Genomic DNA, 14,845 nt, shown 5'->3' with positions numbered 1-14,845 from the left:
ACAAGAAGGTGCCACCACAACTTAAGGACAAATTCTACAAAGTGGCGGTTAGACCGGCTATGTTATATGGGGCGGAGTACTGGCCAGTTAAGGTCTCTCACATTCAAAAGATGAAAGTTGCTGAGATGAGAATGTTGAGATGGATATGTGGACATACTAGGAGCGATAGGATTAGAAATAGGGCTATTCGGGACAAGGTAGGAGTGGCCTCGGTGGAAGACAAGATGCAAAAAATATGAATGAGATAGTTTGGGCATGTGAAGAGGAGAGACACAGATGCTCCAGTGCGGAGGTGTGAGAGGTTAGCCATGGATAGTTTCAGAAGAGGTAGGGGTAGTCCGAAGAAATATTGGAGAGAGGTGATTAGAAAGGACATGGCGCAGTTATAGCTTACCGAGGATATGATCTTAGATAGGAGGGTGTGGAGGACCCACATTAGGGTAGAAGGCTAGTACATAGTCTCGTTATTCTTCCTTATTAGTAGGCGCATTATCGCACTATAATTTCTTGTGCTCTGATTTTTGTTATTATCTATTACTTTCTGTACTTTGATTATTCTGTTTTATCTGTGTCGCTTCCGTTATTTGCTTTTCCATATCGCTTTGAACTTCTTATCTTTATCTGACCTCTTTCTATGCTTTATTGAGCCGAGGGTCTTTCGAAAACAGCCGTCCTACCTTGGTAGGAATAAGGTCTGCGTACACTTTACCCTTCCCAGACCCCACGTTGTGGGATTTCACTGGATTGTTGTTGTTGTTGCTGCATGTTTCAGCTGCGCCTTCAATAACTAGAAATTCACCAAGAAGCAGCAATGCCACAACCAAAAAAATTGCAACAAAAGAAATATCCTTCTTCATTTTTCCAAAGTCTTAGAAAAATTTGAAATGTAATGTTATATTATATTATATAGAAATTGAAGTGAAGGATAGTGTGTCTATTTATAGTGGTGTAGGGGCAATTACTAAGTTGAATAAACATGGGAAACATGTGGAAAGAAATTAAAGGGCACATATTGATGATCTTTTTCTTAATAAATAGACTATAATATTTGGTGACCTCGTACTAAAATAAAGTATTCGAATTTTTGGGGCTAGTCAGGATAGAGGCGGAGCAAACGCTTTAGCTTGTAGTTTCTGGATCGTACTTCTTTTTTCTTATTAAATTTTGAATAAATTATTTATACATATTAAATAAATTTTAAACATAAATATATAATATTTAATCAAAGTTGTTAGTTTCTGTCAAATTGGTAATTAATATTGTGACGTGATGCTGAGTGGTGATACGACCAAGTCCTGAAAAAAGGGGGATGTAATTTCGTTTGCGTATAAGTTATGTGCATCGATCAATACAAAGAATTACTCTATTTATTGTAACATGTGAGTTATCATTTTATCAAATTAAAAATATTATTTACTGTAAAAGTTTATGTATAATTATCTTATATGTAATCTAATTGTACAAAAACTTAGCAATTGAAAGTCTTTTATTTGTGGAAAAACCGGTGTAAACTTTTTGAAACTTTATTTTATTGAGGAGTTCCTTTCAAAGTTTATTTTTCCTAAAACATTAAAATGAGTACATGAGCCCAAAAAGCCACTACGTCCACATGTCCCATTTTAAAGGTAAGCACATGAACTTTGGGAGACCTAATAACCATCCCAAAATAGGAAAAAGTGCACGAATGCTTCAATTTTAATACCGTCATTCAATTTGTATTTGCTTTTCAATTTTGTTTTCACTTATAATCAGGGATCGATAAACTGAAAAAATGGCTATTGCTATCGATATCATATTAAACTAAAAGCACCAGTAGCACACCTATGGGCTAAGTAGTGCCTATATTCACATCGAGATAACTTTAGGTACATGTTGTTTGAAGTTAATCTTAATAAAGTCTAATTTCAGACATTGTGTTTAAAGTTTTGTATAGCTAAAGTTCAGGTGCATATGGATTATAGGTAAACTTGAGTCATTTTTACCTTCTGAAATCATTTTTGTTTGATTTCATTTTTGTCTGATTTCAATTATTTTTTAAAAAATTCAATCATATTTCTGAAAAAAAAATGGTTAAGGTCAGACAAATTGATTTAGTCGATCGACTCCTTTGGCCGTCAAACTTGTCCCAACTAAGCCTCACAGGCCTATTGACCTGTACTCATTACATTTTCATAAATGATATTTTTTCCAATGTTTCGATTATACAAAAAAGGAATTCAAGATTTTACACGTTTTTCATGTGTAATTTATTTTTTTAGAAAGTTGTTGATCGATTTAGTTGCCCCCCACACTAGTCCAAGGCGGGCCTTACAGTTCTATGACAAGTTCTCGTTGCGTTTTTTTTATTAGTGACATCGCTTTTTTTCAATATTTCGATGTCACAAAATAGGAATTCAAGATTTTTAAGCATTTTTCATGTGCGTTATTAGCACAGTAATTGTCTAGATTTGCCCCCTAAATAAAACTAGGCTAGATAAAGGTATAGTGATCAGAACTCATTGCATTTTCATTAATTACGTGCATTTCGTTGTTACCATTGGATATATCTTCAATCTTGGATCAACAACAATACCATGATGCAGCAAAAGATAACCGGTTGCTTTGCTTTCAACGACAAAAGTAGCATATCGAGCAGGAAAAATGTTAACACAAATTAGAGCACATGGGTACTGTATGAGTGCAAGAAATATTGTGTATACAAATTATAAAATCGAAATAGATTTTTACTTTTATATTATAATAAAATTCAAATTGTGAACAATTAATCGTGGCCATCAAATATATTCAAACATTCCCAACTTATTAGTTCACCATTTGCCTTCTTGACTCTTGAGCATGGGTGTCGAACAGTGGCGGAGCCACTGGTGGATAGGGGGTTTATCCGAATCTCCTTCGGCAAAAAATTATACTATTTATATATATTTAAAATATTTTTTTATGTATAAATAGTAGATGTCGAACTCCCTTCGCCGAGTTCGTGTGTCTACTTTTTCAAATTTTAAACCCTCTTATTGAAAATCCTGACTCCGCCATTGGTGTCGAAGTATGTCTATTTGTTCCCCAAAATTATTCAAGTAAACCAAAATCCACCACTGATTCAATAGAAATCGGTCGTACCTAGCCTCGATTCACGTCGCAAACATTGTCCAATGATTCATGATTTAGTATGTTTAAAAAAGAATGTCTCATTTTCTTTGTAATACTTTAACTTTAGCTTTTCACATGACATGTTTAAAGCTACAAGATCACAGACATTTTAGTACATTTTACGTAAGTTTAATTTAAGATCACAAAATTAAATTTTTTTATTTTATTTTTTAAAATTTTGTGTCAAATCAAACAAAATCATTCTTTTTAAAAAGAGGGAGTATATGATACGTGTGGGTTTTATATTTGCTGTCCATTAAGTAATCCCAGCGTGTAGGAAAAAGGAAAAAGTCTACACCCTTTTAAAAATCAAAAAAATGATGTCCCACCTCCCTCCAACCATTGCTGTCCTTCGTCCAATCTCCACCGACACTCATTGAAAATCTCGTGTGCTGTACTCTTCCATTTTTTTAAAAACAAATATTTCCTCCATTTAATTTATTTGTCATATTTTTTTAAAATTTATTTTTAAAAATAATTATTTTTGAACAATTATTTAATTTTAATTTTTTCACTTGTCATGTTTAAGACCACAAAATTAAATGATATTTTATTATATTTTTATTTATTTTTAATTTAAACCACAAAATTCAAAAGTTTTCTTACTTTCTTAAACTCTGTCAAATTAAAACGGAGGGATACATTGTTTCCTTTCTAAGTGGAGATTTTCCTTAGTGATTAGTCGGTTCCACTGCGGGTTACTGAACACCCAATGAAAAATATCAAAAAGAAAAAGAAAGAAAGTTAATCTTACAAATCGAAAGGAAAGAATTTCTTTAGAGAAGGCAGCTCTCTATTTTCTAGTAGTTAATTCAGTAACCTATTTCACTAAAGTCTCTTGAAAATCTTGATTAGAAACCCCTTAAATTTATTGGTTACTAAAGCCAAACATCATAGATTTAGGCAATATTGGAAATAATTACTCCATCCCAATTTATATAACATTCTTTGAATTTTGAAATTCAAATGAATTTGTTTATTTTTTTTACCGTAACTTTCTCATTTGTCATTCATATATAGTTGTACTTTTTATGTAGTTTCTAGATATGTGAAAAAAATATTTTTTTTTTAAGATTTCATATCCGAATTCATGATCAAACAAATTATGTTGGACTCTCGAAATCTGAAATATATCACATAAATTAAGATAAAAAGAGTAGCAAAAAGAGCATGATTCAATACATATTAATTTATCGATCAATTACTTTTTATTCTCAAACTAGTTATGGTAAACACAACGTGAATCCGAATTAGTCGAGCTTCAATGCGAATGCCGAAACACCAAATGAAAAACCAAAAAACATACAAGATTCAACTAAGTAGGAAAAAAAAGCGGTTATAATAATAGAAGTAGAACCATTTTATTTCGGTACAAAGTGCCACTAAAGGCTTAATATGAGTTTGGGAATACATAAAACTTATATTAGTGAGTACGACTTACAATAAATAATACCACAGAGACATTTTAGATGATAATGTCTAGACACTTCGAAGAAGTGTGAAAAAACGAAAGGCGTTTTCTGGTCACCCATGAACTGTCATCGTCTGTGAATCTTTTATTGTTAGATTCCTAACAACTTGGAGTGGATACTCCACAGGTTTTAGCAACTCTTTGGGCATTAGGAGAGTTGACATATGGCTTAAGGCTTGGATTCTTGAGGTATCCACACAGACAAGGCTTTTGCTCTCTCAACTTAGCACAACATGCTGAAGATGGTGGTTGTGATGACGTGATCGCCCCAGCACACGGAGTTAGCTCTGTGACACTGCATGTCACGGCCTCCGTGACAAGCAACTCACTAAGAAAAAGGACCAAGAATATTGCAACAAAAGAACTTCCCTTCTTCATATTGAGTAATGGTAAAGGTGGAGAGCTAGTTAATGATAGTGTCTCAATTTATAGTGGAAAAGTTGAATAAAGTTGGAAAATCCATTACTATGGAAATGAAACCAATAGGGCCACATTGTTGACTTATTTAATAATTTGACTACAATTGTTGGTGACATTGTACAAAGTTGGTGAAGATTGTATATAACTTTGTCCTACTATTGATACAATTATCAATGGTTACCTCCTAATTGATATAAGTGTGTAGCAATATTTTTTATCAATTTTAGCAGATAAAATTTTAACATCTTTATTTCTAGGAATAGTTATCAATATATATCTGTCGTCAAACTATATATATAGTAGAAAATAGGTAGATTGTATTCATATTGATAATTGTATCAATTCTAGACTCGTTTTGGTATAACGAGATTAACGAACGTGGCTTTGATACCAAATTTATCACAATTCCGATCCGCCGTGATTGGCACCCACACTTACCCTCAGGTGGGAGAACCACTAAAGTCCAACTAATAGCAATCGCAAGAGATAAAATGAATTAAAGTTGTGAAAGCAGATTTAAATACTTAAAATAAGACTGAGTTTTCATAAACTCATAAAACCTAGTCAACAATCCAAAAGATGCAGAAATTAACACATAGGACATGAAGGTCGATGTACCAAAACTCTAACAAAATAACAAGTCTAGGAGAGGGGATAAAACTCCAAAAGTCATAAAAATAATTAAACAATGAAGTTTGAGTTCTTAGCAACCTGATTCAAAAAAGAAGTATTCTAAAAAAAGAGAAAGGTTAGGGGGCTGAATAACAAGTCTAGGAGAGGGGATAAAACTCCAAAAGTCATAAAAATAATTAAACAATGAAGTTTGAGTCCTGAAAGAAGACAAGAATAAGGAGAGCCCATGGCAGCCTAAAGAAATTGGCTTACCCTTGAGATCTGGCAGTTATTGGTTCTCTATTCTAGGTCTCTCAACAGCCGACTGAATATGCCTTTTACTCAACAAAGACAGTGCAAGTGTAGTATTAGTACACAAAGTCAACAGTGTACTAGTAGGATCACATGGATAGCCAGTAAGTGAGACATGAATAAGTAAATACAGCACAGTAAACACACATATACAAAATAGACTTAACCATTAACAACTCATAACTAGTGATCAACATAATCATAGTTCATCAGTCTCAATTACCATGCAATTTCACACAAGGACTCTCTCATGGGACCTATAAGCACTTATTATGTGTCGGAATGTGACACCAAGTCTAATATTTATGTCGGAACGTGACACTCGATTCAGATGTGTATCAAAACGTGACACCCGATCCAAATGTGTGTCAGAACATGACACCCGATCAAAGCATACAAGTCATCCACAATCAAATGAATAGTCAAACTATCATATCTACTAAGAATAGGTTCATTACAAGTCATGGACAGTAAGTTGTCATTTCACATAGTGCATTTCATTCTTTCCTATTCATATACGCATATGCATACAGTGGAGTAATTAAAAAAGAACATGTATCACATACGGGAAGACGAACTATCACCTACCTCGAAACCAAGATTTCACAACTCTAAAGTGCTTAAGCTTTTCTTTTTCGAGTTCGTTCCGCTTGTTCTTAGTCTAAAAAAGTCACATATATACAAATGATCAATACAATGACCTAATACACATGAATTATAACATAATCTCCCTCTTAGGCCAAACTCATGATCCTAAAACCCATTTAGGGCTATTTTCCACCATTGCAGGCCAAAACCCTCCCACAATGATCACCAACCATAATTTTTAGGTTCTAGGAATCAAATATGAATTAAGGGAGTGATTTACTTACCTTCTGCATAAAATATGGTGGAAATCAGCAAAAATTCGCCCTAGGTTGCTTCCTAACTTCTTAAGAACTGTTTTTACGCATAATACCATTTCTAGGACTTTTACCTCGCATTATCTCGCGACTTTCCAGCCATAGCGGGACCATCCCACTCTGGTGGGACCATCCCGCTCTGGCGGCCCCGCCCTGGAAGGATTATTTCCGCTCTAGCAGGATATGTAGAGAGACAGAGAGCTCGTAAAAAGTCTCCAAGTCTCATATATCACAACATACCCTTATGCCATGACGTCTTAATATATACCTTTCACGCCAAGTTCAATTCCAAAAGTTTTACTTGCCCGAATATGATTCCGTAAAATCGTACAGACTCCGTATCGTCTTGGATATCAACTAGATAAATCAAACTATAGGTTCAATCTCCCATCTATTTCTGGATCACCCTAGACCTCAACTGACTCAGACTTCGTCTAATTATAGCCTAGGCTCAAATTTTTCCAAGTCACTACTCGAAGTTTTCTGGCCCGTATTTCTTCTCCATTGGCTTATTCATAACAACGGGCCGGACAGGTCGTTACACTTTATGAACTAATTAAGCTAATTAGAGTTTAGAAATATTTAATTGTAGGATTTATTTGGACTTCAGGTTGTGAATTTTAGAAATTTTGAATTGTTGATGAATTTTATGAACTTAGGTTTGAACTTTAGAAATCTTGATGAATTGGTCTTTATGAACTAATTAAGCTTAAACTTTAGAAATCTTGAATTATTGTTATAGGATTTATCAACTTTAGATTGTGAACTTTAGTAATCTTGAAATGTAGAATTTTTGAACTTAGATTGTGAACTTCAAAAATCTTGATGAATTGTAGTTTGTACGTATGAACTAATTAAGCTTAAATTTTAGAAATCTTGAATTATTGTTATAGGATTTATGAACTTTAGATTGTGAATTTTAAAAATCTTGAAATATAGAATTTATGAACTTATGTTGTGAATTTTAGAAATCTTGATGAATTGTAGTCTTTATGAACTAATTAAATTTAAACTTTAGAAATCTTGAATTATTGTAGATTTATGAAGTTTAGATTGTAAAGTTTAAAAATCTTGACGAATTATAATCTTTATGAAGTTTATGTCTTCAATCTTGGATCAACTGCAATATCATGATGCAGCAAAAGATAACCAGTTGTTTGATTTCAACGACAAAAGTAGAATATCGAGCAGAAAAAATAGTAACACAAAAGAGCACATGGTTATAGTGTGAGTACAAAAAATATTGTGTATACAAATTATAGAATTGAAATAGATTTTTACTTTTATATCATAGTAAAACTTGAATTGTGTGCGATCAATCGAGCCCATCAAATATATTCAAACATTCCCAACTTATTAGTTCACCATTTGCCTTCTTGACTCTTGAGCATGGGTGTTGTATATCTATTTGTCCACAAAATTATTCAAGTAAACCAGAATCCCCCACTGATTTAGTCTATTTTAAAAATAATGCCTTATTTTTTTTTTCTATTAATAACTCTTTAATTTCAACTTTTTCTATGACATGTTTAAGGAGATAAGATTAGAAGATATTTTAGTATATTTGACATAACTTTAATTTAGAAATATAAGATTGAAATTTTTTCTTTATTTTTTTAAAGTTTATGTCAAATCAAACTAAATTATTGTTTTTAAAATAGAGAAAGTATATGATACGTGTGGGTTTTATATTTGCTGTCCCATTCCCTGTTCCCATTAAGTAATCCAACTTGTAGGAAAAAGGGAAAAGTCTATCTTTGGAAGTGGAAATTTGTTCCCGAACACACAAAATTTCTCTTTTCCCTTGCACTCATAGCCTTAATAATAGTAATAATAAAAGGTTATCACTGGTAGGACAAAAATGTTTTCCATCTTTTTTATGTTTGAAAAATTATTTTCTTTAAAACAAGTAAGTTTCTTAAAAATAAGGATAATAATTTTTGTAATAGAAATAGGGAAAACAAACTGTAAAGGTGACATTTCATGTTAATTGTTTCCTTCCACCCATCTAATTCTTCCTACCCGACACCTCCGAACGTTCACTCTCTATTCTGTTTCGTCTTCATAGTGTTTTGCTAGATAACATATAAATGCTCTTTGGGTAATATTTACTTGCTTACTTATCAAATACTAGAAAATAAATACGATTTTTTTTTTAAAAAGATATATTTTTAGAAGTTTTTTTTTGTGGAAAAAATAAAAAAAATGATGTCCCACCTCCCTCCAACCATTGTTGTACTCAGGGTCATCTCGACCATAAGGCCACTAAAGTACTCGCTTGGGGCCCCCATTTTCTCTCAAAGATATATGTATATGTATACAATATGTATATTGTTAAAAAAAATCTCATGTATTGATAAATTTGAAAAAAAAAATTGGGTATAAAATATAATAATCTTTTACCTCATTTAATATAGGAATCGTTGTAATAATTGATAAATAAAATAGTGTTTAGTTAATTGTAGCATTCTTTCTTATGTGGCTATATTTTTTGTTGCCTCATTTATATTCTGTCGATTATCATGAACCAACATTATTATTCTTACATTTATTTTTGTTCCCCTTTCACTATTTTTATTCTCTTATTATTCAATATTCTAAAATCTCTCAACCGGCCAAACCTTCTACATTATGCAAAATCTATTGTTGTGTGTTTATAAAAGATCAAATTCATTTTTTTGTGTGTAAATTTCAAGCACTAAAACAAATCAATAATTCAACATTATTTTAATATCATTATACTAACTTATCAAATTCCACGCAAGCTATTTAAATATTTATATTAACTTGTTTAAATTTTTTAGTCAGTTTTTATTATTTTAACTTTATTTTATATATTTTTCATTGAAACTTTATATTATTTGCTTTCTTATTACAGAATGTCCGTCTATATCCTACCTCTCGAGATCTCATTTGTAGAATTACATTGAGTATGTTATAATTATTCAATTTATATATGTCAACTAAAAATATAAGGCCTATTTATAAAATTTGGCTTTAGGCCCCCAAATTTATTGAGACGTAAAATTTGGCTTTCAGCCCGATTCATACTTTAAAATAGTGCCGAGGAACGTACGACCCGATCCATATTTTAAAACAATGCCGAGGAACGTACGGCTCGATCCACATTTTCCATCATATCATCATGTACATACCCGGCCCGGGATGCGGTGACGAGCATCATCACATACGGAGACATCGTATGCTTCACTTCATCGTATACGACATTTCATCATCGTATACTTCTACATATATATATATATATATAACTGGCCCGGAACTCGTTGAACGAAGAGTAAAACTAGGCACGATCGCTTTTCCGATCCCCTTATGGGACTCAGAGGAATATGGGTTACAGCGTGCACAAGTAGAGTAGTGAGAAACCATATGTAATTTAGTCCTCATTTGAGACTTAATGAAACAGTCAAGTGAACCATCACCTGAAGACCAGAGTAATAATTGTCTTAAGTACCTTCTAAACGCCGTTAGGGATCACATTAGCTGGAGTCTCAAGAATCGTAGACAAGTGTCGCGACAAGGTTTACCAGCTTGGGGAAGTAGAGACGTTTGTCGTCGTAGAGATCTTAGGAATAGGGTCTTATGCATTCAATTATTATTCATCAGATAGGAGACTCGAGGGTAGTAGTTCAACTACTTTAAGAATTATAATATCAAGTAATGGATAAAAGTCACAAGTTATACTCGGAGCTTATAACGGGAACTACCTCCACCTCACATCATATGTCATTACCTTTATACTTAAGACATTCCAAAAGGAAGAAGAGACAGGCCTTACATATACTACTGTTCATGATCTAGCAGCCTTAAAAGGCAATAACTCAACTATTACAGGAGTCTTAACATCACAAAGTGAATAAAGTTTATGAATTACACTTGGAGTCTCACAAGTGGAATTATCCCCACATTTCATATACAAACCATTCATAACTTATACCTAAGACATGCCAAAAGAAAAGGAGAATAACTCTACATACTTATGTCAAAACATGCCAAGAGAAAGCTTCACATACCTCTTACGCGTTACTCTTTATCACGTTCGCCTCATCGTCCTTTGAACCTATTCAAAACAGAAGCAATACGAATATCAACCATCCCTAACTTTTCAGCATCTTAAGTTGCACACGAGTATTCATAGAACTCATTTCCTCGCTCGTCTTCGCGACTAGTTCTTTAGCTAGTTAAGGAGTTAACGAAAATTGGGCAGCACCTCTCCTATAACATGCCCTATCCGAATTTCCAATTAGATCCCTAATCACTAATGCCAACTAACAACAACAACCTGTATCTCATATACTAATAAAACATGGCAACATTACACAACATATGCTCCAAACAACTTGCTGAAAATTACGATACCAAAATAGGGTTTTTAGTCTTTATTTCACAAAACCTTTAATTATACGAAACAAGGGGTCATGTGGCTGCAACCAGAAGACCCCACACCTCTTTTAGAAAACTTTTAGTCCCTGAAACAAACCACCACACACCTGCAACAGCACACCACAAGCACAACACCTTGCTTCGACTATAATTTAACTATAGCGACTCCAATTTACTTTGTTTCGAATGTCAAGCATATTTATGGGATTTTCATATTTCCAGACACTTACACAATGTGTAATACACCTCATAAAAACACCATAAACTCCAAATTTAAGGGAAAGGTCTTACCTTATCCGAAATTTGCCAAAACCTGCCAAACTAGCCTCGGAAGTTCCTTGTCGTGCTGAAACTTTAGCGGACTATTTGTATGGCTTCTTCGCTATCCCAAATTGAAATTTCTTGTTATTAAACACCATCATATCACCGTGTGATACCCTAAATAATTAATTCATGAAATGAAATTGGGCCTTACCCCTCTTCTTGCTCAAATCTGTAGGTCCATCTTCTTGCTCTTTAAGTTTTTCCTACAACTTTCTCTTGTTTGTTCCAAGTGTAAAGCTGAAGATATGGTTCCGTAGGCATCATAAGATACATATATACATATACACGTGGTTGAGGAACACCGTATATAATTAATTTGCAGAGAAAAATTGGAAACTTACCTTAGTTTCTTGGCTGCCGTAGGTACTCTCTTTCTCTCACGTTTTCTCTCTTCTTTTGGATTTCTTTTTGGCTGAAAATGACTTAAGAGTCATTAACATACATATATATGTCTCCTCAAGAGGTGACATGTGTCATCCCCTAAGGGTGACATGTGTCTAGCCTCCATTGGGCCAACACATTCATGCAGCCAATTAGGGGCTGCCATGTGGCAGTGAGGTCCATCTCCCCCCAAGCAGGCGGGTTACCTACTTGACCCCAATCAGGTGGGTCACCTTCTGCCACGTGTCACTTCCCTATGTTGCCACGTGATGCCTCCTTTTACTGCCATATGTCATTCTCTCCTCTTCCCCGTGGGTTCGTAATCTCGTCTCATTTTAAGAGCCATGTAATCCTTTCTATATAAGTTTGGTATGTACTCAAGTGGCTTAGGTATTCAAGACTTCTAAATTAGTAGCTTACGTAGGTAAATCGAGTCCTATGACTCGTTACTTGGCCTCCAACTCCTTTCGGGCTCTCCTAGCCCTATTTCCAACCTTTCCTCTCACGGGGTGTCGCATTCTTCTTTCCTTAGAGTTGTTTGATAGCGTAGTAGATTATCCGACTCACTTGATAACTTCTAATAAGATTGAGATATATTCCAAGCTCAAGAGTGTGGGGTGTAACATCCTTACCCCCTTTAGAACATTTGTCCCCGAATGTTAAACAAAATCTCCTTCAAGACTTTATATAAATTATAGGGAGATTCTTTTCCATTGCGATCACACATACTGTGTTTCATGTCTTCTTTGGCTTCTCAGATCATTTCTTCATGATTTTTATTTTACTACAACACCTTGACAGAAACTACGTTCTTAGTCCATAATTTTCTAATCTGTCGATCTAGGTTGGCATTAGGTTGCTCTTCACAGGATCACTCCTTCCTTATATTGACCTCATCCACGGAGAATATTTCGGAAGGGTTCACCTATACAGGTACGAAACATTAATGGGTGGAAAATTGGAAGTATTGTTCTTAAACCGAATAGTAGGGCCAAATTCATAGGCGACTTGACAAGTGATAGATAACCATCCCAGCTACCTTTGAAGTTAACAACACCAACTCACCACATATCTTCTAGAATTTAAGTGGTACACTTAGCCCGTTTATCCATTTTAAGGGTGAAAGGCGGTACTAAGACCCGTATGTGTTCCCAATCTTTTCTTGGACTGACATCCAAGCACTAGCTATGCTTTAAGCCCCTCTACCAAGGCAATAGCTGTGGGGACCATGTATTACTCCTCAATTTCTTAGAAGACTTTAACTGGTACTTTACCCTTTGGGTTTTTGTTTTTCAATCCTTGGAGTTGGCTTTATAGTCGTTATGTGCTCTGTCTATCATTACCTGATATAATTCCGAAGGAATTTGGCATAGAAGTCTGCCATCTTTTAGTAACCCATTAGTTCTGCCCCTCTTGGTTTAAACCTTTTCACTATTTCCTTACCTCAGCTTGTCCCAGCTTATAACACTTTAGATACGTTATCTCGTATCATCCTTTACCTTTAAGAGAATGCAAAAAGGTATTCAACTTAACCTAAGAAATATCTTAGCATCGTCTCGCTAGGTCTCCTATGTTACCTTGCCATTTCCTTCCTTATCTTACAATCGATATCGGGGTAGATCTTTGGTCCAACCATGGCCATGTCTTAATTTGCCCGTAATACTAATTCCATCTCGATAGTTTAGCTTAACATATTATAAATGCATTGTCATTATTGAACCCTTATTCCTTTTATCCTGTACTTACTCACTTAGCCCTATTCCTACCATATACAATTATAGGTTGTCTAACCATTATGATAGAACTTGTACGAGGTGGATGTAAGCTTTTTGTCTCCTGGTTCATTCTGATGTATTTACCTTCTTCACATTGAAACTCGCTCATCCCACCTTGTCGCACTTTTTCCTTTTCCCTTACTCACTCTTTGCTCTTCTTATCTCGTACCATAGAAAGCTTTCTATTCCTTTTGCTTGGTTATTTATCTATCGCAACATCATTTGCGACCAATTCTATAGCCAACATTTTAGCTTTTGGTCTAGCATGCTGTCATTATCCTTCATAGTGTCCCTTAAGTTATTCAATATCCTTTCATTGTTATGCCTTTTTTCTTTTTGTACGCACCCACCTTCTAGCGTTATGTCATTCAAGGTCTTGTTAAAAACTTCTTAACACTTCCTTACATAGCATCCCGACTTCCATCCAATTATTGGTGACTTCCAGACCTTCCTAACTTGGTTCAGCAAGACATCTTATTGAAATTTAAACATCCATCTTGAATATGTTGCCACATCAATTGCCTCCACCTTACCTTTTCAATTTTTCTCATTGACTTCCCCCCTTTAGAGGGTACTTACACCTTTATCTGCTTATACCTTACTCTATGTCTCTATGTTCAGTCTCAATTTCATCCAATCTCCTTCCCCAATCTACTTGATACTATATCATTTCTTCGTCTCTCTGCATATTTTATAACCTGATTATCCATGTACGGGACCTTAGCTAAATCATGAAGCGACGAGAACCTTTTCATCCATAGTGTGACACCTCCTCTATTAATCTGGACTTGAGTAATGAGACTCATGGAACAACTTTCCAAGGCCACCTTCTACTTATCTTCATCAAAGAATTACTTAGCACCTGTAGTCGTTCCAATTCCAATTAGGCAGTGCTAATATTCCGACGATAACTGTTCAAGGTTTTCTTGAAGTAGAAGTTTTATCCTAACCTATATCCTTTGTTCCTTGGGGTGAATAGAAGTTGCACCATTTATTCCTTAAGTTTGCCGTCTTTATATCTTAGGGTTTCCATTATTTTCGAGGCGACGTTGTGTACACACATCATTCATTTATACCTTGTGCCCCTTGTCCTTACTGTG

The sequence above is a fragment of the Solanum dulcamara genome, chromosome 7, assembly GCF_947179165.1.
Source record: "Solanum dulcamara chromosome 7, daSolDulc1.2, whole genome shotgun sequence".
Taxonomy (NCBI): domain Eukaryota; kingdom Viridiplantae; phylum Streptophyta; class Magnoliopsida; order Solanales; family Solanaceae; genus Solanum; species Solanum dulcamara.
Note: the sequence above shows the minus strand (reverse complement) of the source record.